Source organism: Notamacropus eugenii, chromosome 5 (genome assembly GCF_028372415.1).
Source record: "Notamacropus eugenii isolate mMacEug1 chromosome 5, mMacEug1.pri_v2, whole genome shotgun sequence".
NCBI classification, from domain to species: domain Eukaryota; kingdom Metazoa; phylum Chordata; class Mammalia; order Diprotodontia; family Macropodidae; genus Notamacropus; species Notamacropus eugenii.
The window spans coordinates 290,047,457-290,075,398 of NC_092876.1; positions in this window are offsets into that span (position 1 = coordinate 290,047,457).

Sequence of the window (27,942 nt, forward strand, 5' to 3'; positions counted from 1 at the left end):
TTCCAATGAGATGTTTCACATTATCTTCTGTTTTTTCAAACTTTTGGTTTTATTTTTTAACTGTTTGGTTTATCTCATCGTCATTCATTTCCCTGAACTCAATTACCTCTTTCAAAGAATTATTTTGTTCAGGGAGCTTTTGTACCTTCTCTATTTGGTTAATTCTGCTTTTTAAAGCTTCCTTCTCCTCATTGGCTTTTTGGACCTCTTTTTCCAATTGAGTTAGCCTCTTTTAATGGTATTATTTTCCTCAGCATTCTTTTGGTTCTCCTTTAGTAAGCTGCTAACTCACTTTTCAAGCTCTTCTATTACCTGAGTCCAGTTTAAGTTCCCTTTGGAGGCCCTGGAGGCAGGGGCATTGACTTCTTCTGAAAGTATGCCTTTTTCTTTCTCCTCTGAAAGGATGGAGGGAGACACCTGATTACCAAGAAAGTAACCTTCTATGGTCTTATATTTTTTTCCCCTTTTGGGGGCATTTTCCTAGCCAGTTACTTGACTTCTGAGTTTCCTCTCCACAACCACCTCACCTCTAGTTCTACCAAGCCAACACTGGGGGCTGAGATTCAGATGAGCTGCTCCAGTCCCTCAGGGACTTCAGGTGCAGGCAGGGCCTCTATTCAGTGTGAAATTAAGATCAGCTGCTCAGATGGGAGCAGGGCCGAGTATACAGGGCTCAGTTCCCTCAGGGGCTTTCCTATGAGACCTTCAACAATGGATGGGGGCTGCTGCCTGCCTTGGGAACCCCAGTTTATTGCTGCTTCTGCTACTGCCACCTGAGGAGGCCCAGGTTATGGGGACACCCTGCTCCCTTTTCAGCCAGCCAAAAAGTCTCTCTCACTGAACTTTGGCACCTATGGGTTGAGGGATCTGCACTGGCCCTGGAGGTTCTGTCCCTGAAGACTGCTTGGTTCTACTCCTCTCAGTGCTGCCTGGCTAAGGCTAAGCTGGTCTCTGCCCTGCATCTGGTGCAACAGACCTTTCCTGTTAGTCTTTCAGGTCACTCTGGGGTAGAAATCTCCTCTACTCTGTTGTTCTGTGGCTTCTGCTGCTCCACAATTTGTTAAGAGTTCTTTACAGATATTTTGTGGGCTGTGGGGTAAGAGGTAGTGTATGTGCATCTTTCTACTCTGCCATCTTGGATCTGACAATCCAGTTTTGATCACAAGTTTTGGGTAATGTTTTTGTAGGCCTCAGGTCCTTCTTACTGTTGTTTTCTGAATTCTATCCAGGGGTTCAACCTAAGGGATTCCTCACTTCTTCCCCTAAGCCCAAACAAAAAATCTCAAAAATGTTTTCTCTCTCCATACTTCCCTTCCCCAGTCTTTGACAAGTCAAGCAATTTGATAAGAATTTATACATATGCAGTCATGCCAAGCACATTTTCATATTAGTCATGTGGTAAAAGAAAATATAAACCCCCAAAAAAGAACACTAAGTAAAGTTTTTAAAAAGTATGCTTTTTGTCTGCATCCAGATTTCATTAGTTCTTTCTTTGAAGGTGGATAACATTTTTCATCATAAGTGCTTTGAAATTGGCTTAGATCATCATATGAGATTAGCTGTCATTCACAGTTAATCATTGTATGCTATTGCTTTTACTGTGCACAATGTTCTCCTGGTTCTGCTCAGTTCATTTTGCCTCAGTTCATATAAATCTTTCCAGGTTTTTCTGAAAGCATCTTGCTCATCATTTCTTATAGAACAAGGATATTCTATTACAATCATATACCACAATTTATTTAGCCATTGCCGAATTGATGGACAATCCTTCAGTTTCTAGTTCTTTGCTGCCACACCAAAAAAAACTGTTATAAATTTTTTGTAAAATATAGGTACTTTTCCTTTTTTATGTTTTTGTGGTATAGAATTGGTAGTGGTCTTTCTAGATCAAAGGCTAAGTAGTGTTTTAGAGCTCCTTGATCCAAGTTCCAAATTGCTCTCAGGAATGCTTGGATCAGTTCACAATCCCTCAGCAATGCATTAAGGTTCCAATTTTCCCACATTCCTTCCAATATTTGTCATTTTCCCTCTTCTTTCATATTAGACAAGCTAACCTTATCTATTGCCAATCAGCTTGATCTTTCTCTTGCACCTGAATTTTTATGACTATGGTGGAGAAAGTAAGACTGATGACTTTGCACATCCCTTCCTCACTCAGACTCATATGCAAGGCAAATTATTATGCCCATGTCATTTGACCTCTTCAAAAACAAAAGATGAACAACACCTTCTTCTTCTTCTTTTTCTTCCTCTTCCTCCTCCTCCTTCTTATCCTTCTCTTTATCCTCCTGGTCCTTCTCCTCCCACTCCATCTTCTTCTGTTTCCCATTCTCCTCTTCCTCCTCCTCCATTTTCTTCTGCTTCTGCTTCATCTTGATCAATTTTTGTTTTTGATTTCTTGAAATGTAGCTCTGAAAAGCAGGATTAAATAAAAACATTGTCTTTTAAATGTAGTTACTTGATCACACTTCTAAACTCATATCATTCTGACTTTCACTGAGTCATGAATAGTATCATCTGCCCAAGCCTCTATGGCACATTTTTTAGGTATTGATGGCTCAGAATGAGTATAAATAGGAATTGTTTTCTATTCTGATCACAAATTTTCAGGATCTTCCTTGCCTAGATTGATTCCTTTTGTGATGGCAAATTGGACCATCTTTTGTCTCAGTTCTTACGTAGCCCTTGGTCATTGAATGGCCATGGTTTAAAAAAAAAAACACACAACCTGGGAAAGTCACACACTGCGTCCTGGGCCATCACCAGCCATCTTGATTTTGTCTTGCCACTGGACTCCAGTGACTCTGGAAGAGTGATACTGATGACTTTGCACAGCTCCACCTCACTCATATCCAACTCATTCACAGCTCTAGACATTGTGTTCATGATATCATTGGTTCTTTTCAAGAATGAAGGACAAACAACAACAACTGTACTAGCCATGTTGCAAAAGAGAGTACACATAAAAGCAAAAAAAGGAAATTCAAAAAATATGCCTCAATCATTTCTAAGAGTTCATTGACTGTCTTTTTAGTGGTGCATATCATTTTTCATCATAAGAATTTTAGAGTTATCTTAGATCATTATCTTGATCAGAGTAGCCAAATGTTTCAAAATTGATCATCATTACAGTATTTCTGCTACTGTGTTAAATATTCTCCTAGTTTTGTTCACTTTACTCTGCATCAATTCATGTAATTATTTCCAGGTTTTTCTGAAATGATTCTGCTCATCATTTCTATCTTTTTTTTGAATGGAGTAAGATGAGGCAATTGGGATTAACTGACTTGCCCAAGGTCACACAGGTAGGAAGTGTCAAGTATCTGAGGCTGTATTTGAATTTGAGTCCTCCTCATTCCAACTGCCCCTGCTTGTAATTTCTTATAGTATAATGGTACTCCACCACAATCATAGTCTACAACTTGTTCAACCATTACCTAAGTGATGAGCATCCTCTGAATTTCTAATTCCTTGCCACCACAAAAAGAGGTACTTTAAAAGCTCTGTATATATAAGTCCATTTTATATTTTTAAAAATCTCTTTGGGATTTAGAATTCATAGTGATATTACTGGATGAAATGGTTGGAACACTTTTATAGCCCTTTGGACATAGTTCCAAATTACTCTATAAGAGTCATTGAGTCAGTTCACAAATCTATCAAGAATTCATTAGTGTCCCAGTTTTCCTAAACCCCTTCCAACACATCATTTTTCTTTTTTGTCATGTTAGTCAATCAAATTGGTGTGAGGTTGTACCTAAGAGTTGTTTTAATTTGTATTTGTCTAATTAATAGCGATTTGGAGCAATTTTTACATGACTATGAATAACTTCGATGTCTTTGTTTGAAAACTACCTGTTCATATCCTTTGACCATTAAATCATTTGGGAGGAATGACTTGTATTTTTTTAAATATTTGATTCAGTTCTCTCTATGTATGAGAAATATGACCTTTATCAGAGATACTTGTTGCAAAAATATTTTCCCCAGTTTTCTGTTTTATTTTTAATTTTAGTTGCATTGATTTGGTTTGTATGAAATCCTTTTAGCTTTACATAATCAATATCTGTTTTACATTTTTTAATGCTCTCTATATTTTCTTTGGTTTCAAATTCTTCCATTATAGATCTGACAAATTAACTATTTTCTGCTCCCCTAATTTGCTTATGGTATCATCCTTTTTTATGTCTAAATGATTGATGTACCCTTATCTTGGTATGTGACATGAAATATTACTCAATAGCTAGTTTTTGTCATACTATTTTCCAGTTTTGCCAGAAGGTTTTGTCAAATAATGAGTTTTGTTCCAAAAACTTGGATCAGTTGGTTTATCATATACTAGATTACTATAGTCATTTACTATAATATAATGTGTATCTAAGTTATTGCACTGATCCACCATTCTATTTCCAAGCCAGTACCAGATGGCTTTATTGATTACCACTTTATAATACAGTTTGACATCTGGTGTGGCTAGATCACCTTCCTTCACATTTTTGCCCTATTGGTTGCTTTGATATCCTTGGCCTTTCGTTCTTCCAGATAAAATTTATGATATTTTTTTTTTCTATAAAATGATTTTGGTTGTTTTATTGGTATGGAATGAAATAAATAGATTAATTGAAGTTAGAGTTGTCATTTTTATTATATTGCCTTGTCCTACCCAGGAACAATTAATATTTTTTCAATTGTTAAAATGACTTTATTTGTATTAAAAGAGTTTTGTAATTTTGCTCATAAAGTTTCTGGGTTTGCCTTTGCAAGTATTTTATATTGCTTCCATATATATTTTAAATGTAATTTCTCTTTCCATCTCTGAGTTTTATTGGCAATTTATAGAAATGTAGATTATTTATGGAGGCTTATTTTGTATCATGCAAATTTGCTTAGGTTGTTAATTATTTCAAATAATGTATTTAGTTAGTTCTCCAGGATTCCCTAAGTATACCATGACATCATTTGCAAAGTGATAATTTTTCCTCATTGCCTATTCTAATTCCCTTGATATATATTTTTTCTTTCCTTATTACTATCCCTAATATTTCTTGAACAATATTGAATAAAAGAGGTGATATAGGACATCTTTGCCTTGTAGTTAAAAATCAAAAATTGTATTCTGTTATGAGGTTGTTTTTTTTTTTTAAAATCAAGAATGCTTGTGTACACTCTATTTCATTCAATATCCTTTTTGTCCCCTAGCCAAATTATACTCAGTTTTGCTGGGTAGATGATTTTTAGTTGTAATCAATCCTAGCATCTTTACTTTCTGGAACATCATGCTCCATGTCCTCTTTTCCTTTAATGTAGAAGCTGCTATATCTTTTGTTGTTCTGTCTGTGGCTCCATGATGTTTGAATCATTTCTTTCAGGCTACTTGCAATATCTTCTCCTAGACCTGGGAGCTCTTGAATTTGGCTATTATATTCCTAGGATTTCCTTTTGGGGTCTCTAAGAGGAGGTTATTTGTGTATTCTTTTAATTTCTGTTTTAACCTCTCATCCTAAGAAATTAGGGAATTTTTCTTAATAATTTCTAGAAATATGATTTCTAAACTATTTTTTAATAATAATTTTCAGGTAGTCCAGTAATTCTTAAACTATCTCTCCTCAATCTATTTTTCAGATCAATTGTTTTCCCAGGAGATAGTTCACACTTTCTTCTATTTTTTTCATGCTTTTGGTCTTGTTTTATTATTATTTTATATCTCATGGAGTCATTAACTTTCACTCTCCCAAATTTAATTTTTGAGGAATTATTTTCTTCAATGAGCTTTTGCTCCTCTTTTTCCATTTGGTCAATTCAACTTTTCAAGGAATTATTGTCACTGATAAATTTTTGTGCTTCTTTCTTTCATTTTACTTATTTTGTTTTTCAAGTTGCCATTTTCTTTGGTACTTTGTTCCTTATTTACCAAGCTGTTCATTGTAATTTTCATAATTTTATTCCTTCACTCTTATTTCTTTGCCCAATTTTCCTTCTACCATTTTTATTTGATTTGCTTATAGATATTTTGTTACCAATGTCTTCTTATGATTCCCTATGACCATAGTAGATTTTTTAGTCAAGTATTTCTATTTGTTATATGCTTATTTTTGCAGCCTATTTCTTGACTTGGAACTTTATATTAAACTTGAGACACAGTCTTATGCTTCAGACTTTTTCATACTGATGTTTTCAGCCATGTTTCTAGGGTTTGGTAGTTTTTGGTTCTTCCAACGTGGTGTAATCTGTTGAGAGGAGTGATCACTGATTTTTGGCATGTGCTCTAGTGTTTATCAAAGAAAATCCCCTGATCCTCTGGGACCAGAAGTGATGCTGCTGCTTTGGGATCAGAAATAATACTGTTTCTCAGGGTCCCTTATTCCTTTGGATCACAAGTAATAGTATTCCTCAGAATTCCCAATCCCTTCTGAAAAAAAAGTGTTCTCTTCCTTTGAATTGTGATACAGAAGTGGGCATAGTTTGCCAAACAGAGTCCAATCCTATGTCTGAAATCTCTTTTTGATCAGTTACCAGATTTTATTTTAACTGTCTCTCTAGGTTGTTGCTGCTTTTGTTGTCACCACCTAATCCCCATTCTCAACAGCATCCACATGGACTGATGTTCATAATTCTGATCTTTTTTGAAAGTCTCCCAGGTACCACCTATAAAGCTTTTTTACCCATTTCTCCAGCCATTACTTTCCGCCATATCAGATTTTGTGTTGTGTTTACTTTGTAGTCTCAAAGATTAAACCCAGAACACTATTTTAAAGTTCACCGAATACAATGCCTTCAATTTTCACGTCAGGAAATTAAATCCTAGAGAGTTGAAGTGCTTAGTTCAAGATTATACATATGGTAAGAGGCAGACCTAGTATTTGAATGTTCTCAATTATTACAATAAGCTCTGAATTCAAAGTTGTAAGATCTGGATTCACACAATGAGAGACTTCTACAGTTTGAGAGCGATCTTATCCCTCTCAAATCACAACACAAATCACCTCCTCTTAGAGACCCCAAAAGAGACCCCAAACTATACATAATACATTATCATGATGAGGCAACTTCTGGTCTCTGGTTAAAAATCTTCATTGTGACTAGGACCCACTGCCTCAATAGGGGGCCCATTCCTTTTACAATAGCATTAATTTTAATAAGAAGCTACTTCTTAATATTTAAATTACTTTGATTCTTTGATATTTCTTCCTACTATATCTAGTTTTACCTCTATGTCCCTAACAAAAGATTCTAATGTATCTGCCAATTGTTGAAAATGATTATCATACTTCTCTTTAATCTCCATTTTACCCAGGCTACATAGTCCCAGTTCTCTAATCCAATCCTTATACAACATGGATTCAAGATTTTTTATCATTAAAGGTCATTGAGCAGGCCATAGATAGTGATAAGTGGGAGTTGGCTAAATTTTCAGTGCCAAGATTTATACCTGAGATATCTGCAAATGCTACAGATTAGTGCTTGGTTTGTTGCTTTCTTCATTGTTTAGAATAAGAAATGATGAAGAAAATGTAAATAATGCTTACTGAACATCACAACTTATCATACATATATTTCCCCTTTCTAGAGAGTTTGTTGTTAAAAATTTAACAACACACCCCTGATCACTACATATTTGAGCTTTTGTTTCCTTGTCTATAAAACCAATGGGGTGGACTAAATGACCTCTCAATTCCCTTCTAGCTCTTAAGCAATGATCTTATATTCTTGGGTCCTCTGACTCCAAATCAATGCTTTTTTCACTGCACCACAAATAATTAAGTAATTATAGGTTTATATTTTCAATTCTACATTGAAATTCTATTTTTCTTTTTGCTTTTTTCTTCTTCATATCCTCATTAACTACCAATTGTAAATATTTAGTAAATGTTTGTTGACATGAGATTTCTTCTCCAGGGTTGGCACACTGGCATCACTTCATCCTCACCCTGGGTATTCTCTTCAACTTTAATAGTAAATATCATCTTATATCCTTAGCCTGTTTTCTGAGCTATCTTTTCATAGTGTTCTGTGCAGCAGTTACCTTTTCTATATATAATTCACATTCCAAATTTCTCTTCATTGTATAGAATTATATAAACAATTATCATCACCTAAACACGTAAATGGATTAGACTTGAATTATATATGAAAAGAACAGCTCACTGAAGATGATTAGGACAGTACTCAAGACAACCAGATCTGAACAGGATGTCTGCCCAGAGAAGATGAAAGGAGATGGGGGTTGAAGAGAGGGGAAGAAAAGGAAGAAAAGGAGAGAAGAGAAAAAGATAGGGAAGGAGAGAGAAAAGAGGAGAGAGGAGAGGAGAGAAAGGGAGGGGAGGAGAGGAGAAGACAAGCTGAGTTGCTCAACTGGAATTGGCCAGCTGTGTCCCTAGTAGGGCACTAGGTTCTAGTTTGTCCTTTGCTCTTGAAGAGGTCCATGACAACAGAGAGATGATGACAAGACTTGCTATTAAATTTGATTTCAGTGAGGGAGGAGAGTAGATACATTCAGGTAAATTTTAGTGTAGAAATGCAATATGATGTTTTATAAAGAACCATGGCCATGAACTCAGAAGACTTAATAGGTTTTGGTTTAAGCACTGACATAGCTTTGTGACTGAGGGCAAGACAGTTCACTCCTCTGAATCTAATTTCTTCATTTCTAAAGTGTGGATATTAATATTTGGACTAACTACATCACAAGTTTATTGTGAGAAAAGCAATTTGTAAATGGCAAAACATTATTTAAGTGTAAGCTGTTATTTTATGTTTGCAGAAGGTAGCTGTGTGGTGCAGTGGATGGAGCTAAGAAGACCTGAGTTCAAAACTAGTGTCAGACACTGGCTATATGACCTTGGGCAAGTCACTTCACCTCTTTTTGACTGTTTCCTCATCTCTAAATTAGGTATAATAGTAACATTTACCTCCCAGTATTGTTCTAAGTATCAAGTGAGATAAAATTTATAAAAAGCTTAGTGTAATGACTGGTACAGTAAGCACTTTTTAAATTATAATGAAGAGTTATTGTTAACAATAGTAATAATGATAATAATAAAAGAGGGGGCAAGATGAAAGCAGCAGAAAAGTTCCTGTATTATGAGATGCATGTACATGTATGAGTAAGTAAAAGGTGAATGAAATGAGAGCAGTGGGGAAATACTTAATAGTAGAGAACAGTAGAAGATGGGGATGGTAGGACAAAAACCTCAATGGGAAAAGCAAAGAAGCAAAATGCCATGAGCTTCACCAGAGTCATGACCAGGGATATTTTCATTCGAAAGAAAAACAGTTAAGTGTAGGAGTGAAGACTTGCTCACTGCTGTTAAGACATTTGCAGGATTATAGATACAGATTTACAAGAGACCTTAGAGATGATCTATTTCAGCACCTTCCTCAATTCCCAGTTCATTATATAGATAAGAAAATTGAGATCAGAAAGATTAATTGACTGGGTTTGGTCATATATGCAATGAATACCAAAGTCAACTTTCACACCTACATCTTCTGATACCAATTCTAACATCCTTTAGAAGCAGGTTCTCTGACTTCTAAATCTACTGCACTTTCTCCTATACCCCAGTGCAAACTGAGGTTTGCAAACATAGTCTCAGCAAGGGAAAATGATTTTCCCAGGACTGCTTAGTAGGTAGCAGAACCAGGATGTTAGTGATCTTCAAGTACATGGCAGTCTGTCATTTGAGGAGAGATTAAATCTAATCTAATGTTCCTCTCAGATTCAGAAGGTAGACCCAGCAAGCTGCAGAGAGGCAGATTAATTTTAAGGAAAAAAGAGAGAAAAACTTCCTAAAAAGTAAAGATTTTCTAAAGTGAAATGGGCTATCTCAGGAGAGAGGGTCCTCCTCCTTACTGAAGGACGTCAAGTAAATTCTGGATAACCACCTATTGGTTATGTTTTCAAGTCATTTTGTTGTTGTTTACTTATGGACTTGACAAAATGACCTCTGAGATTCTTCCAAGTTATAATAATCTCTGATAACCTCCATACCATAATAATCACCAAAGGAACACTTTAATTGAGAAAAGTTGTGAGGACTTTTCAAAGAGACTAAGAGAATATAGTCTTCCAGTTAGAAGCCCAGACTAAAGACAGAGATGATAGGCTGAGGGGACTGGCAGTAGGAAAATTGTTCTGTAGTACCAAATTGTCTAGCTTTAAGACACATGTATTTGAACTTAAATATTTGAACTTAAAAATTTGAACTCCATCCTACAGTTCTATGAAATAATGAAATTAGTCCAGAGTAAGGTCTATTTGCCTTTTGGGTGAATTTGCACTAATCCCTTTAGTAGCCCTAATAGATTCTGAAGTCAAAGCTTTATTTTTCTACAGCATTTCTTCCACTCACCTCTTGATAAAAGCATAACCACCAACCAATTGTAATTTCTTCAGTATCTATTAGGGTCCTAAGGCATAAAGGATAAAAAAAATGGGAGTTGAGTTTGATTGACAGTGAATGCCAAATAACATTTCCAGCTTTATAAATGTCAGTGAGGTTTCGATAAGCAAGAGAAACTGTAGTAATCTCTTGAGCAGAACATAGTATAAGAATAACATAAAATCCCCTAAATCTCAGAATTTAATTTATGAACAAGAAATAAATCCTGCTACTGAAATGTAATGTGTGTGTCTTTACAATGTGACTTCCCACTAAATGCAGCATAGAGGAAATATTTTCACAAGAATTATTTTTATTATGAGAGTTCACTTTTATATGGAAAATAAACTCAATTCAAGATTATATCAGCATGGGCAACTCCCTATAGCTATACTTATGTGCAGGAAGGTAGCTAAATATTAAGGAGTTATGTGAAGAACTTGGAAAGTGACTTGTCTGTAGAACCAAAACTGGGGTCAGAGGCAGAATTTGAACTCTGGGCCCTACAGATTCTAAGACTAGCACTCTTTCACTATGCTATAGTGTTTCTCAAGTCTACATCTGTCTCTATGTTGATATTCATATATATAATCTATATCTAACATATGTAATATGTATATACATGCATTTATATATGCACATGTGTATATTTAAAGACAAACATCCTCTCAAACTTGATATTTTAAGTTCTTCACAAACTGGCCCCAACCTACCTCTAGTCTTCTTACGCATCATTCTCTCCCACACATGCTATGGTTCAGCCATACTGGCCCATTTACTATTCCTTATACATGATGCCCCTGTATCTGTGCAATTGATTGACTCCTCCTCCTCCATCCACCCCAGAACTGTAATGTGTTTCCTCTGAACCTATTTCTATTTTTCTTCATGAATTCCTTTTTTGAAGAAGCCTTTCCTGGTCTTGTCCTCCAGTAGTGATCTCCCATCTGAGGTTACCTCATATCCTTTTCTTATATATACCCATCACCCTCCTTATGTGCCTATAATATTCCTCATTAGAATGTAAACTACTTGAAGTCAGGGATTATTTTACTTCTTTCTTTGTATCCCTAGCACCTATGAGGCACATGATAAGTGCTTTATGAATACTTAATAAGTAAATGACAGATTGAACTTTAAGTTCATATACATATGAATGACCAAAATATACTGAGTGCTGTAAGATGTCTAAATGGCATGTGCATGGAGAAAATGAAGGCAGCATAGTTATATAATGATAGGTGTAAAAATATCCTTAATTATATAAAAGTAATAATCATATTAACATAGCTGACCATTTGTTATGGATAAATTTTCATAACTTGTGACTTCTTAAAACAGTAATCATTTGTGCAATGAGACACTGTTACATAACCATTTCCACTCATTACTTATATAGGCAATATGTTTTTATTTTTAGTACCCAGCATTGATGTCTAATGCTCAGACATTTTTGTGCCCTCATTTCCTATGCACGCCAAGCTCTAGTTGGTCAGTTGCATGCTCTTCCCCTATATTTTCAGCCCCTTGAGAATTCTGCTGAGTGGAAAGCAAACCACTAGTCAATATTGGGATTTGGGCATTCTCCTGATTAATGTAAGAGCTGGGACTGAACCTCCTTAGGCATCTCATGAAATTTACAAGGTTTATCTATTGTCTGCCAGTTCAAAATCTTCACAATTTGTAAGCAGCAGTAGTCTTAATGTTGACAGGTTGTGCTACCACAACTATTCATACTTACCACTGCAATGAGTACCCAATGGCATTCATTCCTCTATCCTCATATCAATAATTCTGTCCTTTCTTTTCAGTGTGCAATAATGAGTTTTTGGTCTAGATCAAGCAGAATTTGATATGCATTGGTTTTTGAGGGGGCAAAGAAAAAAGTAGGTGTTCTTTAAACGGGAATCATAGGATGATGGCCTAATGAAGTGACTTGTCCAGGGTCATGCAGGTAGTGGGAGAGGGTCAAATTTAAACATTCTACTTCCCCCATTCCCTTCCTCCTGATTCCAAATCTATTGTTCTTTGCACTGTATCTTGGTGATTGTATTGGAATATAATTTTTCTGGAAGAAATTAAAATTGAGAAGAATTGTAGGGAAATGTGATTTGTGTGAAGTGGTTAGAAACCCAGAAAAATAAAATATTTTTAAAAAGTACTCAGTACTCCCTTGGAAATTTACTTTCTTTAACATTTTAATGTTTTTCTAAAAATTTGCATTATTCCAAAAACTTTAATATATATATATATATATATATATATATATTGAAATGATGAATCTTAAATTTAATAATTTATTGTATATTTGTAGGTATTTTTTCCTGCTTTGAAATTTTGATGATGCAACATTGCACCATGTAACTATATAGTATTGCATAGTAGACATGTCATTAGATGCACATATTCCTGCCAATTCATGTTGTATTTCCCAACAATATATGACACACACCTGACAACACTTGCTTGTTAAGACCTCTTGATGGACTTGACTATTGATTTTTTATGACTTGTATTTTATGTGCTTATTTGAAAAATAATATAATCACTATGACATTAACTCTGTTATACAACAGATGAAGCATGTATGAATGGTTTTTCAAAATTTTCTTCTCTGCTTTCCTTAGGCTTCCACCACACCCTTATTTTTATTCAATGCCCCTTAATTCCATCCAAAAATACTACTGTCCCCACCCCCCAGATCATTCCAGCACCCACTTTGGGAACCTATGACTAATTCACAGCTCTGCCAAGCCCTCCAACATTTATAATTTTCTATTTTTGTCATTTTTGCACTTTTGATAGGTATGACATGAAATCTCAAATTTACTTTTATTTGCATCTTATTCCTAAGAATATTGATGATGGGAATTTATTTTCTTTTGAAAACCACCTATTCATGTCCTTTGACAATTTCACTGTTTCAGAATGGTCTGAATATTATAAATTAGACCAATTCTTTATATATCTCAGAAGTGAGATCTTTATCAGAAAAACTCATAAAGATTCTTCAATGTTAACTCTTTTGCTTCAAATTTTACTACATTTTTGTTCAAAAACTTGTCATAAATTTATATTATCATAATTGTCCATTTTATTTTGTGTGACAATTTCTCTTATTTATAATCAATTTTTCCCCTGTTCATAGATCTGAATGTCAATTTCTTCCTTGTTCCTCTATCTTGTTTATAATTTGATTGTTTGTATCTCAGCTATGGATATATTTGGAGCTGATCTTGGTGTATTGTTTGTGGTGTTGGTCTAAACTTTTGTGTTGTTTGTGGTGTTGGTCTAAACTTTAATCAGTCAAATTGCCATTCAATTCTCCAAACAATTTTTGTCAAATATTATGTCCTACACCAGCTACAAGGGTCATTGGGTATATTAAATACTATGTTAATTTTTGTTTGTTTTTGTATATTGTCTACCTAATCTGTTTCACTGATCAACCTGTTCCTTTAATACCAATACCAATACCTTTTAATGTTTGGACTCTTGTATAATTTAGTGAAAGAACACCTTTCTTAAGTGATAGAACACCTTTCTTAAGATTTTCTTACTCTTGAAATTACTACTTGAAATTACTGACTTGATGTTCCCTCATAAGTATTTAACTTTTCTCCTACTCTGTAAATTATTGGTGGTGCAGTGTTTAGAGTATAGTGCCTGGAGTCAGGAAGACTCATCTTTGTGAGTTCAAATCTGATCCAGGCACTTACTAGTTCTGTGACCCTGGGCAGGTGACTCAATCCCATTTGCCTCAGTTTCTGCAACTGTAAAATTAGTGGGAGAAGGAAATTGGCAAACTATTCCATTATCTTAGCCAGGAAAACCCCAAACGGGGGACTTTCAAACTTTCCTGGTCAAAAGACCAGAGTTTTGAACAAAAAATTTGATCTTTCAATACAAGATTCAGGAAAAGCACAAAATGGTGAATAGCAAAGAAAAAACAATAACGTGTAATTCATAAGAGACAAAACAACAAAACTATTTACGTTCCTACATATGAAGTGATATTTATTACTCTTGAGACCTTTCTCATTTTTAAGGTAATTAGAAAGAGTAGGCTGCATGTATGAGCTAAATATGAAAGGAAGATATCTAAAAATTATTAAGGGGTGAGATGTACTAGGAGAATGATAAAGGGAGAGGTAGAATGGAGTAAATTGTGTCAAATAAAAGAGGCAAGGAAAAACTTTTACAGTGTAAGGAAAGAAGCAGGAGGTAAAGGGGAGTGATTGAACCTTACTTTAATCAAAATTGGCTCAAAGAGGGAATTACATACACACTCAATAGGGTACAGAAATCTATTCTATCCTACAGGAAAGTAGGAGGGGAAGGGATAAAAAGAAGAGGGAAGGGTGATGGAAGGGAGTGCATATTTGGGGGAAGGGATTGTTGAAGAGGGACAGGGTAAAAGGAGAGAGAGAATAGATTAAATGGGGGAGGATAAGATGAAGGGAAATACAGTTAGCAATAGTAACTGTGAGAACAATTTTGAAGGAAGTTTCTCTGATAAAGAGAGAGAACTGAGTCAAATTTATAAAAATAAGAGCCATTTCACAATTGACAAATGACCAAAAAGTACAATCAGTTTTCAAGTGAAGTAATCAAAGCTATCTATACTCATATAAAAATGTTCTAAATCACTACTGATAAGAGAAATACAAATTAAAACAATTCTGAGGTATCATCTCATACCTATTAAATTGCCTAACAGACAGAAAAAGTAAATGACGACGGGATGTGGGAAAGATGAGACATTTATGCACTGTGGATGGAGTTGTGAATGGCTACTAAGATTATACAGAACAATTTGGAACAAAGCTCTAAGGCTATAAAACCATACATACCTTTTGATTTAGCAATACCACTACTAGGTCTGTATTCCCAAACAGATTTATAAAAAGGAAAAAGATCTATATGCACAAAAATATTTATAGCAGCTCATTTCTGGGGACAAAGGATTAGAGATTGAGGAGATGTCCATCAATTAAGTTATGGCTGAACAAGTTACGGTATGTGATTATGATGGGAAATTATTGTACTATAAGAAATGATGAGTAGTATGCTCTCAGAAAAACCTGGAAAGTCTTGCATGAGCTGATACAAAGTGAAATGTACTGTGTACAAAGCAACAGCATTATTCTCAGATGATCCACTGTGAATGATTTAGCTATTCTCAGCAACACAATGACCCAAAGCAACTCTAAAGAATTTAGGATTAAAAATGCTAGCCATCCCCAGAAAAAGAATTTATGGTGTCTGAACATAAATTGAAGCATACTTTTTCAAACATTTTTTGAAGGAGTTTTGGCTATGTGTTCTTTCAAACATGACTATTATGGATATGTTTTGCATGACTACACATGAATAACCTGTATAAGACTGCTTGCCTTCTCAATGGGTTGGGGAGATAGTTAGGGAGAGAATTTGGAATTGAACGTTTCAAAAGTGAATGTTAAAATTTTTTATCATGTAACTGGGGAAAATTTTAAACAAAATAAAATGTTACAAAATATTAAAAATATGTCTTAAGGATACTATTGAAATTTAGATTAGAAATTTAAATTTAGGTTAGAAAAAAGAACTATATTTCTCTTATGGCATTAAAAGGCATGTACACAGACAGAGGGTGTGGTTAGAAAATGACTTCAATGGGATGATATAAAAATTAGGTAGTGAAAAATAAGATTGTTTGGGGAGAATAGGAAAGGGGAAGGTAGAATTGGATAAATTATATCACATGAAGAGGCACATATGACCTATTACAGAAGAGGGGGAGGAAGAAGGGGGTACTCTCATTAAATTTGGCTCAAAGGGGGAATAAATCCATAACCAGTTGGTTATAGAAACTTATCTTGCCCTATTGGGAATTAGGAGAGCAAAAGGGAAGGAAAAAAAGAAAGGAGGGGACTGATAGAAGGGAGGGTTGAAGGGAAGGTAGATCAAGGGAGGTAGAGGTCAGAAGCAAAGCACAAAACAGAGAGGAAGGGTGAAAGAAGAGAGAAAAGTATAAATGGAGAAAATGGGATTTAGGGAAATACAGTCAGTATCCATAATTGTGAATGTAAATGGGATGAAATTTCCCATAAAATGGAAGTGCATAACAGAGTGGATTAAAAAATAAACAGAATCCTGCAATATATTGATACAAGGAATACATTTGAAGGAGAGATACACACAGAGTAAAGGTGAAAGGCTGGAGCAGAATACATTACACTTCAGTTGAATATTTAAGAAAGTAGGGATAGCAATCCTGATCTTAGACAAAGCAAAAGCAAAGCTAGATCTAATTAAAAGAGATAAGAAAGGAAATTCCATCTTGCTGAAAGGTATCATACACAATGAAGTAACAGCAATACTAAACATATATGCACCAAGTGGTATAGTATCCAAATTCTTAGAGCTGAAGTTAAGTGAGTTACAGGAAGAAATAGATAGCAAAACCATACTAGTGGGGAACCTCAACCTCTCCCTTTCAGAACTAAATCTAACCACAAAATAAACAAGAAAGAAGTTAAGGAGGTGAATAGAGTTTTAGAAAGGTTAGATATGAGAGACTTCTGGAGAAAATTGAATGGGGATAGAAAGTAATATACCTTTTTCTCAGCAGTATATGGTCCTACATAAAAACTGACCATGTACTAGAGCACAATAACTTTATAATTCAAAGCAGAAAAGCAAAAATACTAAATGCATCCTTTTGAGATCACGACACAATTAAAAACATGTTTAACAAAGGGCCATGGAAAGATAAACTAACAATTAGTTTGTAACTGAATAAATAAAGTATGAGTCAGTTTAGGGACAGCAGGCTGGTGCAGTGAATTGAGCACCAGCCCTGGAATCAGAAGGACTTGAGTTTAAATCTGGCTTTACACACTTGATACATTAGCTCTCTAATCTCCAGTAAGTCACTTAACCCTGATTGCCTTAGAAAAAAAAGAATGAGTGGGTCAAACAGCAAATCATAGAAACCACCAAAAGTTTCATGAATGATAATAATGAGAAAATATACCAAAACTCATGGCATGTAACCAAAACATTTTTTAGGGGAAATTTTATATCTCTATATGCTTACATGAATAAAACTGAGAAAGAAGAAATCAATGAATTATGCATGGAACTAAAAAAAATCTAGGAAAAAGAACAATTAAAAATTCCCAATTAAATACCAAATTTGAAATCCTTAAAATCAAAAGATTAATATAACTGAAATTAAGAAAATAATTGAACTAATAAATAAAACTAAGATCAGGTTTTATGAAAAACAGTAAAATAGACAGACCTTTGATTAATTTGATTTAAAAAAAGAAAAAAGAAAACCAAATTACCAGGAGGTGGAGGATTAACTACCAATGAAGAGAAAATTAAAGTAATGATAAGGAATGATTTTGCCTAACTCTATGCCAAAAGATCTGACAATCCAAGCAAAATGAATGGATATTTACAAAAAAATATACATTGCCCAGATTAACAGAAGAAGAAATACAATCTTAACTCCATTTTAGAAGAAAAAGTTGAACAAACCATTAGCAAATTCCCCCCGCCCCCCCAAATCTCTAGGACCGCATGAATTTACAAATGAAGTATATGAAACACTTAAAGAACTATTAATTCCAATACTACAAATACTATTTGGAAAAAGAGGTGAAGGATTCCTAATAAATTCTTTTTATGACAGAAATATATACTGATTCCTAAACCTTGAAGAGTCAAACCAGAGAGAGAAAATTATAGACCAATTTCCCTAATGAATATTAATTGAAACATTTTATTTGTTTTATTTATTTATTTAATTTTTAACATTCATTTTCACAAAATTTTGGGTTACAAATTTTCTCCCCTTTTATCCCCTCCCCCCCAAACCCAAACATTCTAATTGCCCCTGTGACCAATCTACTCTTTCTTCTATCATCCCTCCCTGCCCTTGTCTCCGTCTTCTCTTTTGTCCTGTAGGGCCAGATAGCTTTCTTTACCCCTTTACCTGTATTTCTTATTTCCTAGTGGTAAGAACATTACAGTTGATCCTAACACTTTGAGTTCCAACTTCTTTACCTCCCTCCCTCTCCATCCCTTCCCTTTGGAAGGCAAGCAATTCAATATAGGTCAAATCTGTGTAGTTTTGCAAATGACTTCCATAATAGTTGTGTTGTATAGGACTAACTATATTTCCTTCCATCCTATCCTGTCCCCCATTACTTCTATTCTCTTTTGATCCTATCCCTCCCCATGAGTGTCGACCTCGAATTGCATTCTCCTCCCCATGCCCTCCCTTCTATCATCCCCCCCACCCTGCTTGTCCCCTTGTCCCCCACTTTCCTGTATTGTGAGATAGGTTTTCCTACCAAAATGAGTGTGCATTTTATTCTTTCCTTTAGTGGAATGTGATGAGAGTAGATTTCATGTTTTTCTCTCACCTCCCCTCTTTATCCCTCCACTAATGAGTCTTTTGCTTGCCTCTTTTATGAGAGATAATTTGCCCCATTCAATTTCTCCCTTTCTCCTCCCAATATATTTCTCTCTCACTGCTTCATTTCATTTTTTTTTAAGATATGATCCCATCCTCTTCAATTCACTCTGTGCACTCTGTCTCTATGTATGTGTGCGTGTGAGCATGTGTATGTGTGTACTCCCACCCAGTTCCCAGATACTGAAATGTTTCAAGAGTTACAAATATTGTCTTTCATGTAGGAATGTAAACAGTTCAACTTTAGTAAGTCCCTCATGACTTCTCTTTGCTGTTCACCTTTTCATGGTTCTCTTCATTCTTGTGTTTGAAAGTCAAATTTTCTTTTCAGCTCCAGTCTTTTCATCAGGAAAATTTGAAAATCCTCTATTTCATTGAAAGATGATGTTTTCCCCTCAAGTATTATACTCAGTTTTGCTGGGTAGGTGATTCTTGGTTTTAGTCCTAGTTCCTTTGACTTCTGGAATATCCTATTGATGCCCTTCGATCCCTTAATGTAGAGGCTGCTAGATCTTGTGTTATCCTGATTGTATTTCCACAATACTTGAATTGTTTCTTTCTAGCTGCTTGCAATATTTTCTCCTTGACCTGGGAACTCTGGAATTTGGCCACAATGTTCCTAGGAGTTTCTCTTTTTGGATCTCTTTCAGGCAGTGTTCTGTGGATTCCTTGAATATTTATTTTGCCCTCTGGTTCTAGAATCTCAGGGCAGTTTTCCTTGATAATTTCATGGAAGATGATGTCTAGGCTCTTCTTTTGATCATGGCTTTCAGGTAGTCCCAAAATTTTTAAATTGTCTCTCCTGAATCTATTTTCCAGGTCAGTTGTTTTTCCAATGAGATATTTCACATTATCTTCCATTTTTCCATTCTTCTCTCTTTGTTCTGTGATATCATACTTTCTCGCAAAGTCCTTAGCCTCCATCTATGCCATTCTAGCTTTGAAAGAACTGTTTTCTTCAGTGAGCTTTTGAGTGTCCTTTTCCATTTGGCTAATTCTGCTTTTGAAAGCATTCTTCTCCTCATTGGCTTTTTGAACCTCTTTTGCCAATTGAGTTAGGCTAGTTTTCAAGGTGTTAATTTCTTCAACATTTTTTTGGTTCTCCTTTAGCAGGGAACTGATCTGCTTTTCATGCTTTTCTTTCATCTCTCTCATTTCTCTTCCCAGTTTTTCCTCCACCTCTCTAACTTGATTTTCAAAATTCCTTTTGAGCTCTTCCATGGCCTGAGCCCATTGGGTGGGCTGGGACACAGAAGCCTTGATTTCTGTGTCTTTCCCTGATGGTAAGCATTGTTCTTCCTCATCAGAAAGGAAGGGAGGAAATGTCTGTTCTCCAAGAAAGTAGCCTTCAATAGTCTTATTTCTTTTCCCTTTTCTGGGCATTTTTCCAGCCAGTGACTTGACCTCTGAATATTCTCCTCACACCCACCTCGCCTCCTGGTCCTCCCAGCCAGTGTTTGGGGTCTGAGATTCAAATGCTGCTTCCAGCCTTAGGGCTTTTGCCGGGGGCAGGGCTGCTATTCAGTGTGAGAATTAAGTTCAGGTGGTCAGGGCGGGGCAGGGTCTCCTCTCAGGCTCATTTCCCTCAGGGGGTTTATGCACAGACCTTCCACAATGGATCCAGGCTCCCGCCCGGTTGGGGAGCCCCTGTCTGCAGCCGCCTCTCAGCTTCTACCTCCCGGGGGGGCCCGAATCATGGGGGCACCCCACTCCCCTCTCAACCCTCCAAAGAGACTCTCTCACTGACCCCCGTCACCTGTGGGTGGAGGGGCTTGTGCAGCCGCTGGAGATCCCATCCCTGAAGCCTGCTCGGGTCTGTTTCTCTTGGTGCCGTGGCCGCAGCAGGTCTGGGCTGGGCTGGGCTCCGCGTCTGCAGCGTGACGGACCTTTTGCGAGAGGTTTGCAGGTCCCTCTGTGGGTGGAGGGACCCGCGTGGCCGCTGGAGATCCCGTCCCCGAAGCCCGCTCAGATCTTTTCCTCTCGGAGCCGCGGCCGCTGCAGGGCTGCCCTCAGCTCCCAGTCCCGGCGCCCAGTCCGCAGCACGAAGGACCCCCCGCAAGAGGTTTGCAGGTCCCTCCGGAAGAGAAATCTCCCTCGCTCCAATATTCCGTGGCCTCTGGGTGCAGAATTCGCCGTGAGTTTCTCCCCTGTAGCCATTCTGTGGGTTGTGGGTTCGGAGCTACGTGTATGTGCGTCTTTCTACTCTGCCATCTTGGCTCCGCCCCCCAATTGAAACATTTTAAATAAAACATTAGCAAAGAAATTATAACAATTTATCACCAAGTTAATACGCTATAACCAGGTGGAATTTATATCAGGAATGGGTGACTGGATCAATATTAGGAAAACTTTCAGCATAATTGACCAAATCAATAACAAAACTAACAGAAATCTTATGATTATCATAATAGATGCAGAAAAAAGCTTTTGAAAAAATACTACTCCACTTCTTATTAAAAACTCTAGTGAGTGTAGGAATAAAAATGGAGTTTTCTTTAAAATGGTAAGCAATATCTATCTAAAACTATCAGCAGGCGTTATATGTTATGGGGGCAATCTAGAAGCATTCCCAATAAGATCATAGGTAAAATAAGGATGCCAGTTATCACCACTATTATACAATACTGTACTAGAAATCTTAGCTATAGTAATAAGAGAAGAAAAGCAATTAGAACAGACAATGAGGAAACAAAGTTATCACTCCTTGAAGATGATATGATGGTTTACTTAGAGAATCCTAGAGAACAAAAATGCTACTTGAAACAATTAACAATAGCAAAGTTGCAGGACATAAAATAAGCCCACATAAATCATTAGGATTTCTTTGTATTATTAATAAAACTGAGCAAGAAAACATAAAAAAGATAAATTTCATTTAAATGACTGTAGATAATACAAAATGTTTGGGAGCCTACCTCTTGAGACAAACCCAGGAACTATATGAAAACAATTACAAAGTACTTAACACCCAAATAAATTCAAATCTTAACAATTGGAAAAGTATCAGTTACTCACGGGTAGGCTGAGCTAATATAATAAAAATAACAATTTTGCCTAAATTAATTTACTTATTCAGTGCCATACCAAAATATTAAAAGTTATTTTATAGAGCTAGAAAAAACCAAAATTCATCTGGAAGAAGAAAAATCAAGAATATTAAGTAAACTAATGAAAAAATGCAAATGAAAGTGGCATAACTGTATCAGATCTAAAACTATATTACAAAACAGCAATCATCAAAACTACTTAGTACTGGCAAAGAAATGGAATGGTGGAACAGTGGAATAGTTAAGAACACAAGTCATAGCAGGAAATATTCTGGTAAATTCAAAGATGCCAGATCCTTGGATGAAAACCCACTATTTGACAAAAACTGCTTGGAAAATTGGAAAATAGTATGGCAGGAAAAAAAAGTATAGACCAACATTTTACACTTTTTACCTAAGTTCAAAATGCATATATCATTTAGACATAAGAGGTGGTACCATAAACAAATTAGGAGACCAAGGAATAGTTTTCCTGTCAGATCTATAGAGAAGGAAATTTATGACCAGAGATAGAGATTTGCAAAATTCATTATTTTGATTACATTAAATTAAAAAGAATTTGCAGAATCAAAAGCAATTCAGCCAAGATGAGAAAGAAAGCTGGGAAACAATTCTTACAGCCAGCATTTCTGATAAAGGTCTCATTTCTCAAATACACAGAAAACTGACTCAAATTTATAAGAATACAAGTTCTTCCCCAATTGATAAAAGGTCAAGGGATATAAACAGACAGTTTTCAGATGAAGAAATTAAAGCTATCTATAGTCATATGAAAAAATTCTCTAAATCACTATTGATTAGAGAAAAGCAAATTAAAACAATTCTGAGGTACCACTTCACCTCTATTAGATTGTCCAATATTACAAAAAATGAAAATTATGAGTGTTGGAGAAGATGTGGAAAAATTGAAACACTACTGCATGGTTGAAGGAATTGTGAAATTATCCAACCATTCTGGAGAGCAATTTAGAACCATGCCCAAAGGGGTATAAAAGTGTATATAACCTTATCTAGCAACACCACTACTGGGTCTTTATCCCAAAGAGATCATAAAAAGGGAAAGGAACCCACATATACAAAAATATTTATAGGAGTTTTTTTTTTTTTTTTTTGGTGGTGGCATAGAATTGGAAATTGATGGAATATACATCAATTGGGGGAAAGCTGAATAAGTTGTGGTATATGTATGTAGTACAAAACTTTTGTGCTATAAGAAATGATGATCAGGCAGACTTATATAAACTGATGCTGAATGAAGATAGCAGAACGAGAAGAACATTGTATGCAGTAACAGCAACACTGGGTGATGATCAGTTATGATAGGCTCAGCAACACAGGGATCCAAGACAAATCCAAAAGACACATGATGAAATTGCTCTCCACATCCAGAGAAAGAACTATGGATTCTGAATGCAGAAAGAAGAAGACTGTTTTCACTTTTTTCTTTCTTTCTTGTGATTTTTCCCCCTTGTTCTAGTGTGAAAATATGTTTAACATAAGTGTATGTGTATAATCTGCATCAGATTGCTTGCTGTCTTGTTGTTGGGGGAAGGAAATGGGAAAGGAGAAAAATTTGGAATCTAAAATCATACAAAAATGAATGTGGAAAACTCTCTTTACATGCAGTTGAAAAAAAAATGCTATTGTGTGTAAAAAAAGTGGCCCAGAGAGGAGAAAAATAAGAAAAAGCTGGGAAGAATTATATTAATTGTTGCAAAGTGAAGTGAGCAGAATCAGAAGAACATTGTACATGACAACAGCAATATTCTATGATGATCAACTGTGAATGAGTTAACTACCTAAAACAATTTCTGAAAGACTTGGGATGGAAAATGCTATCCATGTAAAGAGAAGGGACTGATGGAGTTTGAATGGAGATCCAAAGATATTTCTTTTTCTTTCTTTTTTTTGTTCTGTTTTCTCTTGTAATATGCCTCATATGGAGATATGTTTTATATGACTTCACATGTTTAAGCAACATCAAATTGCTTGCCCTCTGAAGGAATGGAAAAAAGGTAGAGAGAAGGGAAAAAATGTGGAACACAAAATTTTTTTTAAAATGTTATTTTTTGCATATAATTGAGAAATTTTAATGAAATGTAAATATGTTAGAAAAACAACAGCTGTAAGAACAATATAACAACTTAGGGACTATTAAATGATTTTTTTTTCTAAAAGTATATAAAAGTATGTGTACTAGTAGACATTTTTGAAAGAATAATTTAATAAAAGAATAAAAGTAATACTGGAGAAACAGGCATGAAGCACTATAGACTAACCCTGACAGTCTCCTGGCTAATGATGAATCAATACTTTTTTGGGTGTGTCTAAATTATAGAATGGATGGGTATATAAAAGTAGGTAGGAGATTTTGTGTAGTGTACCCAAATCAAATCCATGGCAAATGGAAGATGGATGATGGAGATGAGAATAATTCACATAGTCTCTCAAGAAGAAGAGGGTCTATTAGGGAATGAGTGAAGAGGTAAAGGGATGAATTGAAACAGCAAGGAAGAAAGAAGGAAATCTCAATTCAGAATTTCAAGGGGAATCTCATGGAAGCACACTTCCATGATGGTGAGAGCAATTCTATGGATTTTCTAATTCCATTCTAATGGAATATGGGAAACTTAAAATGGCTATAATGAGAATCAATTTTGTGCTTAGAGAGACTACTAACTCTAAGAGAGTTTTGTGCCTCCACAGATACCATTCTATCTCAGGAGAAGGGTAATGAGAACTATAAGGGGAAAAGCAATGTACAGAAGGATGGGAATACATAGACCCAGAAAGATTTCATAGCAAATGGAAAAATATCATCATGGAGAAATCAGAGGATAGTAATTAACTATATAATCCAAGGCATAGGAAAATATCTACCCTAGGAACACTATTTCTATCCTCTCTATCTCCATTAGAAATTGATCATTCTAGAAGCAGGGGAGAGGGCAATATTAGTAAGGCCACAATAGAGAAATTATGTAAAAGGAGAACTCAAAATAAGTATTAGAAGTTTTAATTCTTCTCAGTAAGAGAAGAAGGAGTTTGAAGAGAGATAGAATGGGAAACTAAAAATAATACAGAATTGGATTTGCCTCCCTCCTCCAGGAAACTTTAATTTCAAGAGTACTATGGAAACAGAATATGGGAAAAAACTTATAGAAGGGATATGGATCGAAGAATAAAAGTCTAGAATAGACAGAAAAGAGAAATAATAGAATGAGACAAATAGATCCTTTTTTAGAAAAAAAAAGCAGAGAAACGTTTTAAAATACTAAAAAATATTGTAATATGAGAGGAAGGAAAATATTCCTTCACTTAAGTGAAGACAAAAGAATGTTACTGAATTTATAAAAAAGAAGAAAATAGGAATCAATATTTCATTAAAGTTCAAACTTTAGAAATGAATGACAAAGAGGGGAAGAGGGACTTGATGATTGAGGAAGAAAGTTTAAGGGAACAGGAATGACTTAGAATAGATTAAGCTAAAACACCTAAAAAGACAGAGCAAGATAAAGAAATCTTAATCCTAAATAGAAACTAATAACAGTGAATGTGAACTAAATTATCATAACTTTACATGTGAATAGATCAAATCTAATAATATGAACTAGAGTAACATACTGGCTAAGAAAACATAATATTTGTTGCTTGTATGAAATATACTTAAAAAGCATTGAAAACAGAATGAAAATGGAGGAATAGAAAAAAATGACTGAATCAGGTGAATACAAAAATGTTCAAGATTCAGACATGCTATCAAAGGAAAAAAACACATAAAACAGGTAAACAAAGAAACTTCATTTTGCTGAAAGAAATCCTAGATATAATAATAATAAATGATATCAATATTAAACATGGGAGCTCCAAACTCTTTATCAGCTCAGTTCATAAAGGAAAATTTAAGAAGCACAAGCAATAATACAATAAGCACAGGAGATAATGATGTCTCCCTTTAAATTTTAAATAATTTTAACAGAATGAGACATAAAGAAGACATATGGAATTGAATAAATTGCTGGAGCTAGTAGTGCTAAAGAGTCATGGACAATTTTAAGTTGTATTGCTAAAGAAAATATATATTTCTAGCACAAAATGAAATGTTTAAACCCAAATTATGACATGTTAAGGAACAGAAACATTTCAAATTAATGTAAAAAAAACCAGAAATAGCAACAGTTTACAATCCACAATGCAATAAAATAGTAATTAGTATAAGAGCACAAACGAAAACTCAGACCCATATGGAGACATGCTAGCTATATCCTTAATAATGAATGAGGAAAAGTCCAAATCACAGGCAATTATTATGTGTCAAAAATAATGATGATGAAAAAACAAAGAAAAAATTTTGGACTTCAGCTAAACAGAACTTGGGAAACATCAGTTGTATCCCTAAAAATGTACTTTAACAAAATAATAAAAAGGAGGATTAATAAACTGAATATGGATTTTGAAAAATTAGGAATTCAACAAATAAGTGAACAAAAATAAGCGCATCTTGAAAATCAAAGGAGAAATAGAAAAGTGGAAATCAAAAAGACATTGAAATCATATTCCAAATGAAAAGGTGGTTCTTTTAAAAGAGTAATAAAAGTGATAAACTCTTGGCCAATGTGATTAAAGAGATCAGAAAATCAAATCAACAACAGCAAAAACAACAATCACTGAGCAAGATAAGATCATAACAAAACCAGAAGAAAAAAATATATATGAACCACACTTGTAGTATGGGAAAAAAAGAGAAGATTACATAGAGGAATATTTTCTTTTAGATTTATATTTCTTTTGACTCTTGAATGCCAAATCTTGTATTAAGTTTAGGTGTTTGTTTTTAACAAAGTCTTGAAAGTCTGACAGCTGATTAAATGTCCAATTCTTTTTCCATTCAGGATAATGCTTAATTTTGCAGGGTATGATATTTTCAGCTAGAGTTCCAGTTCTTTTGCTCTCTGATATATAGTATTTCCAGAACTACAGTCCTTTAATGTCCCCACTACTAGGTCTTATGTGATTCTAATTATGGCCCCATCATGTTTGAATTGTTTTAATCTTGTTTTTTTAATATTTCGTCCATGAGCTGAGGGTTTCAGAATTTGACTATGATATTCCTATGAGTTTTCCTCATAGGATCTCTTTTAAGAGGTGATTGATGGATTTTTTTCTATTTCTACTCCCCCACCTCACTCCTTGTTCTAATGCTTTGGGACTGTTTCTTTTAATTATTTCTTGTATTATTGTATCAAGATTCTTTTTTTTATCATAACTTTCAGGTAGTTCAATTCTTTTTTACATTTTCTCTTCTTGATACATTCTCCAAATCCATTATTTTTCTTATGAGATGCTTCACTTTCTTTTCTATTTTTCTCATTATTCATATTTTGTTTACTTCTACCTTGATCTCTTATAATTTAACTGCCTTCACCTTGCCCAATTCTAATTTTGAGGGTCACATTTTCTTCCTTAAGATTCTGAATCTCCATTTCTAATTGGTTGGCTTTCCTTTCATAATTTTCTTGTTTTTCTTGGATTATTCTTAAGTTGTTTTTTTTTTAGTTTTTCCTCCATCTCTGTCTTTTGATTTTTTAAAGTCTTTTTAAAAAAATCTTCTATGGATTCTTTTTGGGCAAGTGACCATCTGGTGTTACTCCTTTAGTGGTTTAGTGGTTTCTTTACTTGAATATCCTCCTCTGAAGATGAACCCTGATCTTTTCTATACCCATAATAGATTTCTATGGTTGATTTTTTTTTTCTTTTGCCTGTGCATTTCTTTGTAGTACTAGCTTAATTTTTGTAATTACCTCTAGCCCTGGGGTATGGGAGATGGCTCTAGCCCCAGATCTTCAGTTCTCTCCTCTATCCTGGACCCAAAGCCAAACCTCTAACCTCTTGTAAGTTCCCTCAGCCAGGGGCTTTCTGCCTCACTGCTTCTGCACTTAGCCAGTGTGTGTTGGTTACTTCTCACCCTGCCCCTTTCACAGCACAGGTGAGTCTGGTCATTCCCTTGATCTTTCTTCCCAGGCTCAGATTTTCAACTCAC